Genomic DNA, 18,058 nt, shown 5'->3' on the forward strand with positions numbered 1-18,058 from the left:
AGTGTTTTTGTTATCCACAATTTTGATTTTGAAAGGTGTGTGTTAAAGCCGTTACATTTGCTTGTGTTGGTTATATTTGAAAAAAAGATGATCACTTTAGCGATGACGAGGCTCACTTTAAATGGCAACGGTAAGAGTAATGACTCACAGATTACTTCTATTAGATCGCATTATTGAAATACTCAGTCCAGGAGGTGGTGCTGATCGACAGCAGTATTAGTTTAAAGACATTAAAAGCAAGCAAAATACATTAAAACTATCGTTTCAAAGCTTTCCTAATTTCACTTTTTATATGCATCAAGCTGCCGACCGGAAGTTTGAAGCATCCTTCTTACGCATTCACGCAAAGCATAATGGGTAATTTTGTGTTATAAGAAAAAAAAAAAAAAATTTATATATATATATATATATATATATATATATATTATATTATATTAATTATACACACAGATATTAGCAACAACTGGTTATTAAATGTTTTAGGGTTTGTTTTTGTCATTGTTAAAGTTCTGTATTTTAACATTTTTTATACATATTAAACTATTATGTAGTTGTATATACACTGTTTAGCATAAATAAGCAGACCCTATTTTAAAACAAATAATTTTTTATCAATTTGTAAGTGACTATAGCCAAGAATTTTTGGTGGATTTAACCAAAAACATTTTAATAAATTATATCCATTGAAACAAAGAAAGGTAATTTAAATTAGTTATTGAAACATGTATTACTAAATTTCATAAAAATTTTACATGTTTTTATGTTTTTCTAAATTTTCCTGTTTAATCAAATTTTAATTATTGTTTCCCCCAACTTATAATATTTTCTGAACGGTGATCTTAAGTTTTTATGTTAGATTAGTTGCAGTTTTGACTTACTAACTAATCTAGTGTATATAAGCAAATATATTATTGCAAAGCATCTTACAGAAAATAGTAACTTAAAACTATGATCTGTGTGGGTTATACTCATTTATACTGTACATGCACATACATACATAAATACTTCAGTTTAAGCTATATAAAATAAAATAAAAAACTAGCTAAAACAAAATAACTTTAAGTTTTCTATTTAATTTCAATTATTCTAAGTCTATTTGTATATTAAATGTAATTAAAATATGGATTAATTACTTTTAGATTTACTTCAAGATAATAACCTCTTTATGGGACATAAAAAACACCTCAATTAATCAAATGCATACTAAAATTGTAAGGCAACTTGCTGCACATCTTTTATTGAGCTCCCTCAACTTTTAAATCAAGTCAAATAAAAAAAAGCTCTGCAGCGAAAGTTCCCAACAGTTTTAAGTTGAGTCAACTTTTTTACAGTGTTGAAATGAAACTTTTGGAAATTGAAATGCAATTGTACATAACTCCCACTTACTATTTGAAAAAAGCTGACAATAAATATGTAAAACAAAAGCAGAATGTCAACAACAACTCCAATATGATCATACTTATGATTAATATAAAATATATATATTGTTATTATGTTTGTTTAAAGTTACACCACATTATAAATCAATCATAAATAAGGTTTCTTAAAATGTATGTCAACAAACAATCATGTCAAACACTGGAAACCATTGTTATTTATATTTCCCACCACACTGTGTACGTGTGCCATTCACGCTTGCTGATCTGCACTGATTATTTATTACGTTCCAATTTATATCTCATACTACTTATATTACTCTATGGAATACTTAATTGGTGCTATGCAACATTCAGTGTTCAAATATTAGTGCATAATAAACTATTGTCCAGGCAACCAGTTTCACTTGCATCCCTTCCTATATTCATATTCGTCGTATTACAGAATACATGCCCATTTATTAAAGCATAAGTAGGCATGTACAGTAATATTGGAATAACGCACAGTCAGACAGCCAGTCGACAGTCATAAATGAAGGTTTGCTTTATCACTAATGTATATGTATATGTGAGTGACAGTGAATTTAGCACATCTGTGTGGATTTCCTATGGAGTCATGAACCTTAAGAAAGTGAATATGAATTGAATATGAATTAATCAACATGCATTGACTAACATTTCACAATACGATTGTATTAGTTATTGTTATTTATTAACAGGAAAAAAAATTTAACAATATATTAATTACAGTATTTGCTCATCTTTGTTAATATTAGTTAACGGAGATAAGGTTGATTAGTTCATTTCAACTCACAATGCATAAACTAAATTTGACATGTATGAATTTGGATGCTAGTAATGCATTGGTAAATGTTAACACAGGCTCATTGTGAAAACGTAACCCTGTATACATTTCTGGAGAGCGCAAATTATATACCCAGAGGTATATATGGCTGCATTTTGTCTTTAAAACTAATGCCAACGGCTTCTGTTTCTTTTCACACTAACAGTCGATTGCTTACCTCTGTGTGGACTGCTTTTCCACTGTTACCAGTTGGCCCAGTAGCTCGCCATGTACGTCAGTGGACTTGAGATGCAGAGGGGAGCTCACTGCGAAGACAGGGTTCAAGTTCGGTTCCAGAAAGCTGTTAAAACAAAAACAAAAGGCAAAAAAATTATTAAATAAGTAAATAACAGGGTGAGGATGTGATAAAATCTTACAACATGGTAAAAACCGGCAGTTGTGAGGGTTTTTCTTTTTCTGGGTTGCTTTTGAAAACAATGTAGGTTGGGTTTAGGAAAGTGGGTGATTGGGTCAATCGGTGCTTTTAAAATCACTATTGGTTGTGTTTAGAGAAGGGAGCGGGTGAGGAGATTAATTGGTCGTTCAGTCAGTCCAAAAATTAACAAATAAACCTTATTGTAAGTGTGACTGATTACTGAACATGAATTAGTCAAATGAAATAGTTATGAATTACTGGGTTATGATATTGTATTGTTTACTTTTGAGTTTTTTATGCAAATTATGAATTTATGTACAACTTATTGATTTCATACATGTATTTTTAAGTCTTTTGGTTTTCATTTTGTATTTTAAAAATATGTGTCGTATGATTGTTTTTTGGTTGATTGCGACAATTATGAATGACCCCATGTTCATAAATGTATTGCATCTAATGAAAACAAATACATGTCATTGTACAAATTCATAATTATTTGCCACTAACATTTATATATATAAATATAAAAATATACCACACAGAGGTTAATTCATAATTATTTTCCACTAATATATATATATATATATATATATATATATATATATATATATATATATATATATATATATATATATATATATATATATATATATAWATATATATATATATATATATATATATATATATATATATATATATATATATATATATATATATATATATATATAGAATGATTTGTTTTTATTTTCTGCATAAAATGGTCCTTTAGCCCTGTTCATAAAGGTATTGTGAGAAGGTCTAATGAAATCATATAAATGTCTTGGTACAAATGCTTCATTTCATCGACATCTGTCACTAATCTGTCAAAACTGATCATATTTATTAATCCATAAACAGAAAAATACAGTAAGAATAGAATAACCACTGCTAGTTGGTCAATAATCATAGAGAGGGTTTGTTTTGCGATAATTACAAACTGAATTATTATCTGCATAAGCAGTGACTATGAATGCAGTATGGATTTCCTCTGGAGTCAGAAAGCATGTGTGTGTGTGTCTGTTTGCTATTGATTATTCTCTAGCACCTCGCTGGATGGCACAATTACCTGATTATAATAATGTGAATATGAATCAAATAAGAATTAGTCACAGTACAATATCAAATATGAGTTAGCCACTAAAATAGTTATGGATTTTCATAAAATTGTTGCTCTTTGTTTTGATGTAAATTACGACTTTATGTTATAATTTGACATTTTTAAACTGAACATTTTTTATATTTCAATACATTTTTCATCATTTTGTAATTTAAAAGTAGGAAATTGTATGAATTTTTATGATTTTTATATATTTTGCATCAAATGTACTGTTCGGTATGTAATCGGATCCAATGAAAACATACATGTTTTAGTACATATTCAAACACAGTTATCACTAATCTGTCAAAACGTATTTATTAATCTATAAGTAGGCATGTTACTGTAGGCTCATTCTGAAAACGTCGCCCTATATACATTTCTAGAGATCGTAAATTATGTAGCCAGAGAAATGTATGGCTGTATTTCGACTTTAAAATGAACGCTATGAGGCGGTATGACATCATTCCTTTTTGCGTTTACCAGCTGACCTCCGTATGAACGGCTTTTCCACTGTTACCAGTTTGTTCAATAGCTTGTTGCGTACGTCGGAGAATTTGCGATGCACATGTTCGAGTCGGGCGAAGAAAGGTTCCAAAAAGCAGGCAAGACAAAAATAAAAGCCAAAAACATTAAATAAACAGGTAAATAATAGGTTGAGAATGTGATATAACCCGAAAACCTCGTGAATGGCACTCGCTAGAGAAATTTAATACCTGAAAAAGCATACACAGCGGCCTCTAGTGGATTCGCGAAAACAAAAACTGCAAAAAAACATAGCTCATGGGACAAATTTGCTCTCCAGAAATGTATAGGGGGGTACGTAATAAGAATGAGCCTGGGTTTGTTTTTGCGATAATTACAAACAGACTTATTATCTTATATATATCTGCATATGTGGCCATGAATGAAGTGTTGATTTCCTCTGGAGTCAGAAAGTGTGTGTGTGTTCACTATTGATTATTCTCCAGCACCTCGCTGGATGGCACAATTACCTGTTCCCGTTCTGTCAGCGCGGCCTCATGAATAATGAAAGGCTGACATTCTGTTACTCTTACCTGCCGCTTGTAACCAGTCAAACTGTAAAAGGTGTTTATCTGCCGCGCGCTGCCACTCCAAATGCTAGATATTAAAAATTAATGGGCATGATTAAGATACTTTGAAACCCTGGCAAATGGTATATTTAAATATTAAGTCACATGTAATTAAGAGCAGAGAAATATTCTTCCCTGTAGTTAGGGGCAATTATAACAATTTCCATCAAGGGATTTCCCAGCTTGACTTTTTTGTTCTGAGCTATGGTGATTAACATTATGGCTAATTGAAGTCATTTTCTTAGGCCGGGGTATAGTTCGCTCTCTTTTTTGTCCTGGAGGGAAACTTAGCGCTCATGGCGCTCCAAGCCCAATTTTCAATGGAAGATTTCCATTTTCAGCATCACAAGTGGCGCCGTTTAATTGTCTGTCAGAGTGTTTCCATTAACTGGAGAGGTCAATCTTACATAGTGCATCAGGGGTGAGGTCTGGGCCCGGTCGCATAATGTCAAGTCAACCAACCAAACGCCCTCCGGAAACAAAGAAGCACTTATTTCTTCTATTAAGACCACTGACGCTTGCTTAGAAATGCTCATTCACAGGTTGCAATAATATATGTAGCCTCATGGAGAAACAATTGTCAGTCAACAAAAGACTGAATTGCAATTAAGTTTCGCCAATGATTACAAAGAAACAGCAAGTATCACAAAAATTGAAATAGTCTTTGTTTGGGTTGCTGACGTGACGTTGCTTTTTCATTGTAACACACAATAAAATTGAGTATAATAAGTATTGTCATCATTTAAAATGCAGTAAATGGCGTGACAGACTCAAGTTTTTTAAATCGTACAACCTTGCAACATAAATACCTCAGGCTTAACATGACAAGTGACTATTTTTCATCCATATATTTCTGAAAACATAGGAACTTGAAACATTTGGTCACTGAAAACACTATATGTTCATTTTAAATCAGCAATTCTACAGAAAATGTTAATTAGTTGAAGACCCCACTCTCTGTGTAGCTCATGATGAGCACCTGTTTAGTTTTTGTCTCAGAATTGTTTGCATATTTAACTTTTTTTGTAAGCACTATAAAACTGTTAAAGGACACCTATTTTACCCTTTTTACAAGATGTAAGATAAGCCTTTAGTGTCTCTAGAATGTGCCTGTAAAGTTCCAGTTCAAAATACTCATCAGAGTATTCATTATAGAATGAATCTGCAGAATCTGCCTACTTTGGTGTTTGAATACATTGTTATTGTTTTTATAGCCGGTGGCATTAAATGCAAATGTGCTTCTTTTTTCCCGCCCATCTTATTATGCATATTGTCAGATAAACAGCACAGTGACAGAGACAGACGGATGAAGCTGAAATACAGCTCATTAATCAAAAATGCCAAGCAAGTTTATTTGACGTATTTGTGGTGGTGTTTATTCAAGCCTTTCTGAAATGATAAGTCACACACAAAGGCCGTTTGCAGTACACACACATGTATATATGCGTTTACTGACACCATGTGGGCGTAGTAATTATAGCGGTTACGAATTAGCGATTTTACTGTCATTTTTACAAACATGCTCTGTTTATATATATATATAYAYATATATATATATATATATATATATATATATATATATATATATATATATATATATATATATATATATATATATATACAGTTGAAGTCTGTTAGCCCCCCTTTGAATTTTTTTCCCAAATGAGGTTTAACAGAGCAAGGAAATTTTCACAGTACGTCTGATAATATTTTTTCTTCTGAAGACCCTTTTAGTTTTATATTTTTTCCGATACTCTACAGAACAAACCATCGTTTTACTATGACCTGCCTAATTAACCTAGTTAAGCCTTTAAATGTCACTTTAAGCTGTCTAGAAGTGTCTTGAAAAATATCTAGTCAAATATTATTTACTGTCATCATGACAAAGATAAAAAAAAAAAATCAGTTATTAGAAATGAGTTCTCTCTCTGAAATCTTCGCTCCGTTAAACAGAAATTGGGGAAAAAAATAAACAGGGGGGCTAATAATTCTGACTTCAACTGTGTGTATATATATATATATATATATATATATATATATATATATATATATATATATATATATATATATATATATATATATATATACAGTTGAAGTCAGAATTATTTTTTTCTTTTATTATGTTTTTTTTCTTCTTTTTTTCAAAAAGTATGATAATATGCTACTGATCTTAGGGATTTCTAATTATCAACCATGTTTTTTTGTTTGTTTTTGTCATAAACAAACAAAGATTCCAGTGCTTCATTAAGTTGGTAAACTAAAATAAATGACTTTTGTAAACAGGTTTACTATAGATGTTTTTTGTAACATTAAAACCCTGCAAACACAGCTGCCATTTGCTCCCCTTGTAAATTTCACAATGTGGTTTAATGCACACGTACAAAAGGAAAAGCGTTTTGCCGTAGCCGACCGCTCCTCTACTAAGAGCTCGGATGCAAGCTATGAATTTTCCAGATGACCACAGAATTGCAGCGTTAACAGAGAAGTGGTGTATACTAGGAGCTAATGTACAGCTAAGCTAACCGTGAGTGACACTGTCAATCAATCTGATATACTGTTGACCGCTACTGGGATCCCGCTTTTGGCCAGAAAGTCCAACCTACTGTGAAACAAGTCCATTAAAGTTATGCATGATGTTTTCACAAGACATGCTGAGTAAAATACTGTGTGCGGCAGAATGTGTGTGTGCGTTAGCTATTAGCCTAAAACTCAAACTATATGACTTTCATACTCATGCTGATGCCAAACGTGTTCTGTACTTTAACTCATACCGTGTGTGTGAGTATTAGCTTTGAGCCATTTACTTCATGCAAAACTGTTACATTAGCACACACGCTAATGGCAAAGGGTATTGTACAGTACTTTAGCTCAAATCAGAGGTGGCATAGTCTAATATCTGAAATCTAGAATGTGTTTGTGAGTGTGTGTGTATTGGTTGCATGTTGAAAATGTTGCATGATAAATCCTAATGGAAGTTTTCCAAAACACACTAGAAACCATTCAAATGTACTGGTTTTAATGGTTATAATTCAATAGTTTGCAATGGTACTTGTAGTTGTAACCCATTAGAATCTTCTGTTTATTTATTCATGTATTGACCACACACTTGCACACGATGATGGCAGAAAGTTTGCTGTATTTTATATCACAATAAAACGTTTGTGTTACCTTTTAGCATTAGATTAAGACAAAAAAAAACTATTAAATCATTTGATAATCACACATATCTATGTACCTCAGAAATAGCCTATGGCTAATGTGTTAACTCTTAGCAGTTTGCTTTAGTTTCAGCCTAAAATTATCAAACCATATGACACTTTACTGTATTTTTTTCTCAGACGAACTTGTCTTATCTCTGAAATATGCCCTATAAAGTGTGTATGTGTATGTTTGTGTGTCTGCCTTTGCGTATTAGCACTTTAGCTGCTAGCAGTTTGCTTTAATTTTAGCCTAAAACTATTAAACTACGACATTCACACTCTTCCTGATGACAAAAGTTTACTGTAATTGATCTCAGACCAAAACAATCCAACTGTCTCTCTGAAATTCATGCCCGATAATGTGTGTTGTTATGTGTTAGCTTTTAGCATTAGACTAAAAATATCTATGAAACTGTTTTTGAAATTCACACATACTGTATCTATTTACCTCAGAAATCTGTAGGCTCTGTATTTTTTTTCTCAGTATTCATTCTTTTATCTTATCTCTGAAATCTACACCCTTTATAGTGTGTATGTGTATACTTGTATATCTGCATGTGTGTGTTAGCAATTTCTAAAGTTAAAGCCGTTGCTTTAACTTTAGCCTAAAACTATCCAACTATGAGATTCATAACAGAAGTCCTGTCCTGTCCTTATGACAGAAGTTTACTGTACTTTATCTTAGGCCAAAACAATCCTATCTCTGAAATTCATGCTCTTTAATGTATGTTGTTATTTGTTACCTTTTAGCATTAGACTAAAATATATATAAAACAGTTTGAAACTCCCACATAGGCTATCTATTTACCTCAGAAATGTACCCTTTACTCTATTTATTTTCTCAGACCAAACTTGTCTTACCTCTGAAATGTCCTATAAAGTGTGTATGTGCATGTTAGCAATTTAGCTGCTAGCAGTTTGCTTTAACTTTAGTCTAAAACTATTGAACTATGACATTTACACTCATCCTGTTGACAGAAGTTTACTGTACTTTATCTCATACCAAAATGATCCTATCTCTGAAATCTAAACCGCATGCGTGTTGTGTTAGCTCTTAGCGGTTTCCTTTAATTTTAGCCTAAAACTTTCAAACTATGTAAGCTATTTGTTAGCTATTAGCATTAGCTTTAGACTTAAAATATATTTATTCACTTTTTCTTGACAATCTATACCCTATTGTGTGTGAGTGGATGTGGCTGTGTGTGTGCGTGTTAGCTTAGCAGTCTGCTTTAGTTTTAGCCTAAAAGTATTTTAGCTCTTTAGCATGTAAGAAGTTTGCTTTGGTTTTAGTCTAAAACTACCAAACTACGGCACTCACACTCATCCTGATGACAGAAGTTTATTGTAATTTATCTCAGACCAAAACAATTCTATCTCTGAAATATAAACCGTGTGTGTCAGTGTGTGTGCGTGTGTGTGTGTGTGTTAGCTCTTAGCAGTTAACTTTAATTTTAGCCTAAAATGATCAAATAATGTAGCTATTTATTAGCTGCTTGCATTAGCTTTAGACAAAAAAAAAAAACAATATTCATCCCCTTTATCTCAACAATTTATACCCTATAGCACTAAAGACTTTAGACTAAAATATTCATCCACTTTATCTTAAAAATCTATACCCTAGTGTGTGTGTGTGCCTGTGTGTGTGTTAGCTCTTAGCAGTCTACTTTAGTTTTAGCCTACAACTATTTTAAACTATGAGACATTTTAATGTATTTTGTTTTAGTCTGTTACTAAAATCAAAAGTGTGTGTTTGTGTGCGTGCTAGCAATTTAGCATGTTAGCAGTTTGCCTTAGTTTTAGCTTAAAACTATCAAACTATGACGTTCACATTCCTCCTAACGACAAAAGTTTACTGTACTTTATCTCAAACCAAAACGCTCCTATCTCTGAAATCTAAACCGTGCGTGTGTGTGTGTGTGTGTGTTCAGCTGGCCTAAGCGGCGTTTTCCAGAGCGACGCCAGCACCGCAGAAGCATCGCAGCAGTCGTCCTCTTGCAGAATGTTATTACAGAAGGAGGCAAGGTCAGATTGCAAGGATGATACATGGGAGGCGCTTTTGAAATAAGTAAGTCCCTTTTTTTTGCATGAACGTTGCGTATTGACCTTGGCATTTCTGACAATAACATCCATCATGCACATGAACCCCTTCCAAACACACAACGCCAGTCCACGCTGAGGCCAAATGAATCGGATTAAGGAATAACACTGGAGGATGGATGCCTGACATCCCGAGATAGCAGAATAAACTGACAGTTTCTCAGGCTCTCGGGTTTCAGATCGGGGTGGAGAAAAAAAAATAAGTCAATAAATAGATGTTTGTATTAGAGTGGGTTTAAATCCCTTTTTGTAGGTTAAATCAGCTTCTTTACACAAACTTAAAATAAGTTATGGTGTGTATGCAGTGTGTATGTATTTAGTGTAATGACAACTTAATGTAGATTTTATTGACACATTATCAAAGCTTTTTATTGAAGATTTATGTATGCATTTACTAATATAAGTTAATAAATTGTAATTATTAGGTGCAGATTTAGTTCAGTTTAGTTGTTTTACAGGGTCAATGCAGATTAATATGGCTATTTTTTCATCTGTAGGCCCCTTACAGGATGTTAAAAAGTCCCGCCTAAAATAGAAGCAAAGCATAATAACATAAAATACATTTCATATATACATAAATACACAATACATACAGATATACATGAATCATATATATTATATACAAAATTATTAGCCCCTTTAAGCTATTTTTTTTAATGATTTTCTAGCGTGATGTCTAAAGTGAAGACAAAACCGGTGATTTTGCTGACATTTAAGATTATAAGGCTGAACGTGACATGAAATGTCATCCGCCTACAGAGTTATCTCACTAAAGTATATTACAGTCTATAGTATTTCTCTGTTGCAATTGGGATATCACAATAATTAACCCTTACAAAAGCAGCAAAATCACTACCAGATTGCTGTTGTGTTTGCGATAAGGAAAAATGCTAAACACATGCGGGCATTTCTTTGTTCTATTTGCCATCACAACACACATTCCTGATATGTGAGTGTCATCTCACACTGAATACACTACAAATATATGGTCTAATTGCAGCACTACAACATACAAAACACTGAGATCGACTTAGAATATCACTTACCAGTTTAATAATCATTTGATCAGCTATAGTTAGAAATTACACTGTTTAATCTTCTAAGGGCTTATTATGCGGTTCTTCTGGCCATGGATTGTACACATCAACCGTCTTTGGTCTACTCAGTATGACAAGCTAATAGCCGCCGGAGTGCTGTCTTTCAGAAATTATAAACATTTAAAAATATGCACTATCATTTTAAATAAACTGCATATTTGCAATCTAAACAACTACATTATCGACTAAAAAGCCTCAAAAGTACATTATGTTGTGCAACAGCAGTAATATTTGTCAAACTGTAGAGTTTCCTCTGCTTGTGGCTGTATGTGGGCGGAGTAATACACAAGGGTGAAGAGGCTGATCGAGTGCTGTTACTAGCAGAATACTGCACGACTATCAGCCAATCAGATTCAAGAACCAGATAGAACTGTTGTGTAAATATAAATACTGTGTGTGTATATATATATATATATATATATATATATATATATATATATATATATATATATATATATATATATATATATATATATTTATATATATATATATATATATATATAAATATATATATATATATATATATATATATATATATATATATATATTTATATATATATATATATATATATATATATATATATGCACATACACACGCGCATTTACTTTAAGAAAATTTGCTAAATATATTAATTAATTAAATGTGCCAGTGCATTAATACTTACTGTATTAATAATGTAATATCACAAGAACTGTAGAAGGATTGTTTTAAGTTCATATAAATGCAACTTTAATGGTTTTTAATGATGATTCAGAGAGGATATAAACAGTTTCTATAGCAAGAGCAATAATTAGGACATGAAGTGTTTTTAAAGTATTAATAAATATCTATAAAACACTCATCGTGCTTAATTTTTTAAAGAACATTACACAGCAGGAAAGGGCACCTCAGTCCTGGTAACATTACCACTAGTTAATAATAATATTATGCCTTAAAAAGTAGATAATTAAAGCACACACATATTCAAAACAAGTTTTACCAATTCACATTTGTATTCATTTGGAGCGCAGTATCATTTCTGCCTCACGCTGAGTGTGTAAATATGTAAATGGACTCTGGTGATGTTAGAGGGTGTTGACAGCACATTGCAGAGTGTGTACAGTATGTCAGTGTAAACAGCACAGCGTTTGCTCTCTGGTGTGTGCATGAGTGTGTGTGTGTGTGTGAGTGAGTAAGTGAGTGAGAGTTTGTGTATGTGTATGTGACTGATTGCATGTGTGTATGTGCGTGCATGTACATGTGACAATATGGGAGAGTGTTTGTGTCAGTGAATGTGCATGTGCATGCATGTAACTGTGTGTATGCATGTGACAACGTGTAAGTGTATGCATGTGTATGTGACTGTGTGTGTATGAGCATAAATACGCATGTGACAATGTCTGGGTGCATGAGTGCTGAAAGTGTGTGCATATGACAATGTGCGTGTGTGTGTGTGTGTGCATGTGTGTACAGTATGTGTGTGTTTGTGTATGTTCGAGTATGTGCATGTGACAATGTGTTTTTGTGTGTGCATGTGTGTGTATGTGTGTAAATGTGCTTGTAAAAAATGTGTGTGTGTGTGTGTGTATGTGCGTGCCTGTGTAGGTGACAATGTCTGTGTGTGAGTGAGTGAGTGTATGTGTGCGCATATGTGTGCACAGTTTGTGACTGTGTGTGTGTATGCATGTTTGTGTATGTCATTAGGCTGTTTGTGTATGAAAGTGTGCATGTGTCAATGTATGTGAGTGTATGCATGTGTGCATATGTGCATGTGACTGTGTGTGTGTATGTATGTTTGTGTATGTCATGTGACTGTTTGTGTGTGTGTATGTGCATGTGACTGTGTGTGTGTGTATAAGTGAGTGCATGCCTGCATTAAAGTGTGCATGAAAGTGTGCATGTGACAATATGTGAAAATATGTGTGTGTGTGCATGTTACAATGTGTGTGGTTGTGCAAACGTGTATGTGCGTATTTGCATGTGACAATGTGTGTGTATGTGTGCGTGTGTATGTGTGTGTGCATGTGATAATCTGTATTTGTGCATTTATATGTTCATACGCGTGCGCCTGTATGTGTGTATGAAAGTATGCATGCATGAACGCGTGTGTGTGTTAGTGTGTGTGTATGTGTGTAGTCTGACCTTAGTCTGTCCTGCTGTGCTGTTTGGAGAAGTGCTGAAACTGTGAGAATAGTGAAGTGTTGTGCAGGCCAACAGCTCTGTGTCTCTGTGTTTTTTTTTCCTCTGTAAGTGTGTGTGTCGGCCTGAAGAGCACATGTTTGGCACAGGCGATGCGTGATTAAGCTATATTATTATCTTTTGATCCAGGGCTACAGTCCTGTCAGAGTGAGGAAGTTGACTTTACAACTCTAGCAGGCTCTGCTGCGAGACGTTTTTATTTTATTATCATGTCTAATACTTATTTTATAGTATTTCGGAATTGTTACTAGTATCATAAAGAACCGAGGAATGCTTTTGATTGTTGGTGTGTTGTCTGGTGTGTTTAATTTGATATTTTAAAAATAGAAAAAGTGTGTTACGTTTTGTAAAGTAAAAATAAAATAGTAACATGGTATACAAAATAGTAACAAGCAAGGTGCGAATTACAAGGGGCTTTGAGGGGGGATTGACCCCACCAATCAACACTTAACCCCCCCCCCGCCACCACACACACACACACCCCACCACCGGAGGACACCAAGATGTATAGGGGGGGTCAGTCCTTTAATAGTAAGAAATAGCTTTGTCTGATCTTTATCATAAATACTAATAAATAAAAAATTACATTTGATCCCCCCTATAACAGTGTATACCATTGTAAATGCATAATCAAACCAATCAATGCTAATAAAAATATCATTCAGTCTGAAACTGGACATTCTAGAGCACCGATAGACATCTTAAGTAGTCAAAAAACACGTTTCTGGTTAAATAGCCAAGGTGTTTGTATCTGCATAAAGCCTAAAAAATTAACATTAGACACATCATTTGTATAGCTTGACCTACAGTAAACCCCTAAAATAGTCACTAAATATCCTTCAAAATACTGAAAACGTATACATTTTATTAATAATATATTAGATGTCATTAGATGACATTCATAAATTTGATTCACTGAAGCATGTATTACCAAACTACTACTAAAAAAAGTGGACCCCCCCTAATTGTCAAATTATACCAGTCAGATAACTGGTCTGACTTATCTGATGATCAGATAACTACATAGTTACGATGGAAATTGTAATAATTCACTACGGTGAATCTCAATATTTAAAAGTAACAAAAACAACTAAATGAAAAGTTGTATTTTTATTCATTATAAAATGAAAAGGATTAGTAAATATTGTGCCAAGTGTCTTGCTTGATGAGTGTAAATATTAGTTAATGTATAAATATAAAGATAAAGTGTTTACTACTACACTGTGAAAAAAATCCTGGTTGCCTTAATTTTTTAAGCTGAATTAAATTAATCCTATGAGTCCATTGAACTTCTATTATGGTAAACTGATTTTAAAAAGCTCATGTAACTTATAAAATTAAGTCAGAGCATGATTACCTTTGTTTAATATGTGCTGTCATGACACATGATCATATATTTTTTACTATTACTACTACAAATACTAATAATAATGATTACGTTCATATTGCTATTTAATTTAAAAGTTCAATGCTACAATTATATAGTATTTAAAATATAATTTAATATAAGGAACTTCTAAATAATTTTAACTATATAACTAAATAATAATAAATATAATAACTTAATATAATTTCGGGGCTCCAAAATGCTATGATAGTAAAAGGATTTAAGTTACAAGCAATTCATTAAACTGTGTAAAAATACCTAAAGAATAATCTTGGAAAAACAATAAATTAAACAAACAAGCAAATTATTATTTTTGTATATCCTTTTTTCAATGTTTATATGTATATAAAATATGAGCTAATTTCAAATGTTTAGCAATTAAAATGTTAGATGCTTTAGGTTTATTTTAAAACACATCCTTAATATTACATGTTAGACATCTCATATTGAAAGAGTTTTGATAGTAAATATGTGAATATAGAGATATTATTATTATTATTATTATTATTATTATTATTATTATAACCTTTATTTTACCAGGAAAACCACATTGAGATAAAAAAAAATAATAATAAATTCTTTTACAAAAGCGCCCTGGCCAAGATTAGGGAGCATACAGTTCACATGGGTTTAACAAAGAAGCAAACAAACAAACAAATATAACCATTATATTACATAGCCATTACAACAAAGTAATTTTGTCAAATAAAAGACGTTCACTTTTTACTCTTAAGAAAGTTTAGCAGCCATCAGTTTTAACACAAACTATCAATCACCTTAAAAAAAATTATATTTCATCACTGTAAAGTATAACGTGTATATCCAAAATTCTAATCAGACAGACAGACAGACAGACAGACAGACAGACAGACAGACAGACAGACAGACAGACAGACAGACAGACAGACAGACAGACAGACAGATAGATAGATAGATAGATAGATAGATAGATAGATAGATAGATAGATAGATAGATAGATAGATAGATAGATAGATAGACAGACAGATAGATCTGAAATCTGAATGCCAAATCTCAAGCTTATCTAACAAAATAACTTATGATAACGGTCCAAAAACTAGTACAGCCAAATGTATATATTATAGAAAAATATTAAATACAAATTTTAAAAAGAGGAAAAATCAAGACAAACAAAAAAAAACTGAACAATTTAGTTGAATTTTAGTAATATTTTGCTTGAGTTTGTTTATATTTTAGACAGCAATTAAAAGATAATTTAAGGATCTTTCAATCTCTAAATTTGCTTGGTGACTAAAATATCATTTGAATAAATATTTCTGTTTAATAAATCTGTTTTGTTTAAATGCACCAAAATGCATTGCCTTTATTCACTGAGAAATAATATTCATGTTTAAAATGGGGTGTACTCAACCATGCTGAGCACTGTATGTGCTAATTTGACTGAGTGTACTAGCTAAAGGTGTATTAATATTTAATACAGTAGTCAACATTTGATCATCACCTTTCTTCAAAGTTGTCCAAAAACTATTGAACTACACCAATTCTTGTCCTACGACAAACTATCTGATTCACTTAAAATGTTGAGTACAGTATATTCTTATACAATTATTATATCCTCAGAATAAACAATGATTTATAATTTCACGGTCCAGATTCATGACATAAACTATATGCATCAACAAACAGAACAAATGTATTTTGCCCATCTCTTATTTTCCTCAAATGCATGCACACACACACACTAATATTACTTTCCTCCTAAAATAACCGCACGCAAGTATGACAGATCTGACCTCCACATCAGCGACTACACGTGTGGAGTTCTCTCACGTTACAGACTCTCATTTTGTGCAGGATCTTCACACTTCCACACCGACTCCAGCTAAAATGGAGAGTGGATCCTCATCTGGTCCTAAAGTAGGCGCGTAGGAAGTGCTGAAGTGCGGTTAAACACTGCCTCCTTCCTGCGGCACGCGGAAACGCAGCCGCCTGCAGAATTTTAATAGAAACCAAGCATGAAAGGCCGGATTCTTCTTTAAAGGCTTCATCAAGTGTGACCAACCAGCATCAGCAGTAACCCATGTTATACAGGCCACAGTGCTGACCCCCTCAAAGGGCCCGGCCGGAGGAGGCGGGCGACGGGGAGGGCCACGCGCCCGGGACGCCCCAGCAGGAGGCGCACGGGCCTGCTTTGAAAAATAACACCTTTCTGATCCCCTGTGTTCAGGACGGAGCGTGGTCTGCAGATGGCAGAGAAAGAGCCACGGCGGCAAGAGAAGGATGGGAGAGAGGGAAACCTTTGAACTAATGCCAAAATATCATCCCGGAGCATGGAAAACAAGTCGTTCTAGGAGCGGCTGCTGTGAGGAAAGACAGTCGAGGTTTTGAGGGGATTTTACTAGCGACACTAATAGCCTTTTATTTCTGAATGCTCTCTGAGTACATGAAGTTATACCTGAGGTTTGCTGTGTTTATGAATTGGTCTAGGAAACTGAATGGAAAGCACTTTCAAAATGTTTATTCATAAAAAAAGAAAGGCAACAAAATCGTGGCCTATGTAAGTGTTTGTTGATTGATTGATTGATTGATTGATTGATTGATTGATTGATTGATTGATTGATTGATTGATTGATTGATTGATTGATTCATTCATTCATTCATTCATTCACTGATGGATTAATTAATTCATAATATAGGGAAATCTAGTTTTAAAATTAATAATATCCTACTATGTATTTTTTCATTGCTTTATTTATTGATTGATTGGTTTTTATTGGCTCCCAGTTAGGTGTTATTAAAAAGTAATAGTCCACACACATACAGTACACATTGTCACATGCGTACACATGAACACAGAATTATTAGCCCCCCTGAATTATTCGCCCCTCTGTTTATTTTTCCTCAATTTCTATTTAACGAAGAGATTGTTTCAACACATTTCTAATCATAATAGTTTTAATAACTCCTTTCTAATAACTGATTTATTTTATCTTTGTCATTATGACAGTAAATAATATTTAACTAGATATTTTTAAGACACTTCTAAACAGTTTAAAGTGACATTTAAAGGCTTAACTAGGTTAATTAGGCAGGTTAGGTTAATTAGGCAAGTTATTGTATGACGATGGTTTGTACTGTAGACTAGCGAAAACAAATATAGCTTAAACGAACTAATAATTCAAATCTTAAAATGGTGTTTAAAAAATTAAAAACTGCTTTTATTCTAGCTGAAATAAAACAAATAAGACTTTTTCCAGAAGAAAAAATATTATCTGACATACTGTGAAAACTTC

At 32.9% G+C, this 18,058-nt stretch overlaps 1 long non-coding RNA gene across 9 annotated transcripts in view; it reads right to left on the reverse strand.

The window, feature by feature from the left end:
* Nucleotides 1-18,058, reverse strand: part of LOC141380811 (uncharacterized) — a 190,429-nt gene that overhangs the window by 128,080 nt on the left and 44,291 nt on the right. For all 9 annotated transcript variants that reach the window (XR_012399676.1, XR_012399672.1, XR_012399673.1 and 6 more), the window contains exon 4: nt 2,399-2,521. This is a non-coding gene — a long non-coding RNA (uncharacterized lncRNA). The remainder of the gene's footprint in view (nt 1-2,398; nt 2,522-18,058) is intronic.

Source organism: Danio rerio, chromosome 24 (genome assembly GCF_049306965.1).
Source record: "Danio rerio strain Tuebingen ecotype United States chromosome 24, GRCz12tu, whole genome shotgun sequence".
In the NCBI taxonomy this organism is placed as follows: domain Eukaryota; kingdom Metazoa; phylum Chordata; class Actinopteri; order Cypriniformes; family Danionidae; genus Danio; species Danio rerio.